The sequence below is a fragment of the Montipora capricornis genome, chromosome 12 (genome assembly GCF_036669925.1).
Source record: "Montipora capricornis isolate CH-2021 chromosome 12, ASM3666992v2, whole genome shotgun sequence".
NCBI classification, from domain to species: Eukaryota; Metazoa; Cnidaria; class Anthozoa; order Scleractinia; family Acroporidae; genus Montipora; species Montipora capricornis.
Window position 1 is genome coordinate 17823185 of NC_090894.1, and position 1535 is coordinate 17824719.

Here is a 1535-nt window from a genome sequence, read left to right on the forward strand (position 1 = left end):
AATAAATCGAAGAGTATAAATCAAAGCGAATCAAAGCGACAGAGAGCAGAGAATTGCGAGTATTGTTTTCGAATTGTTCTCTGCTCCCAGGGTAAATGAAAACAACCACCGGCCACAAGAACAATAACCTCTAAAACGCCATCAGCAAAATTAAGGGAGATGATTGGTCAAATCAAACAATGGCTATATTGTTTACGTGATTAAGATTCGTGTCTTTTAACTCAACTTATAACAAATTGCATGAACTTTTTCAAGCATCGTCATGAGCAGAAGTGGTGACTTGAAACAGGAACAACAGCAGCGGAGGGTAAACTTCAATGATGAGTATGGCTTGGGAGCGTTCACAAATAAAGACGTGGTCATCTATGGAGGAAAGACAAACAAGTTTCCAGTGATTCAACGAGATGGAGCGAGCATGGCAGAACGTGAAGTGGATTTACAGAACGCAATTGTGTGGCTGCGGAGAGAACTACAAGAAATGCAGTTACAAGACAAGAATCTCGCTCGGCAGATGATATACCTTAGAGCAAGGATAAAAAACATGATGAAAGTGGACGAAACTGATGTTAACGAGTCAGGCGCTCCAGAGAGCTTTTCTTGATCACGATGTTTGATGAGTAATTTTGGTTCATTTTGTGATGCTTGATCGCAGTATAGGCTATATCTCTATAAATCTCGGCGGCCAGCTCATCGATGCATGATATCAAGAATAACTTTTATTTAACGTTTTCGTAAATCAGTGCGATCAATTGATTAGAACCACAGCATGATTTGCTCACGTTTTTGAATAATTTGATCAGGGATACAAATTGAGAACATCCAAGTCTCTGCTAAAGCGGCTTAGAAAGTGGCCTTTGCCGGTATCTTAAAAAGTAAACGTACAAACCCCAAAGGGGCTCGTGGCTACTTACCAAAAGTATTGGTGCATATATAAAACAGTTTATATCGATTAGATTATGATTTGGTAACTACATACAAATGATTTTATTAAAGGTTAAAGTGTAACAATTGCGTGACGTTTATTGATTCCGCAGGGAAGAGAAAATAAAGTGCTTGCGTGTCCATTTTGCCAAAAATCGTAAAAATTTTGAGCAATTCAAATAGGGTTAGGGTTACGGTTAGGGACTTCCGCTACGCGGCCGTCCGATTTTGTTAATCACCCGTATTACAGACCGAATTGGACTGCACTGGTTCTAATGTACCCGTAATGAACGAATCAACGAGTGAAGTCATTCATCACGGAAACATTAGAAACCACAAATGACCAACTCCCAATGTCAGTGGCGTCATCACAGCTCAGTTGGTTAGAGCGTTGCACCGGTAACACGAGGTCACGGGTTCAAACCCCGTTGAAGTCCTAAATTTTTCAGGCTTCTCCACGCAATTGCTAAGATTGCGTTCATAACTGAGAGGATCATAGCTTCACTTGATTTGATATCCGCAGTTCAATATATGATTCCTTTCATATATCATTTCATTACGTGGATAATCGTTCGTTGCTGTGTTTCGTGACTCCTGCTCAAAGCGAGGCTGCT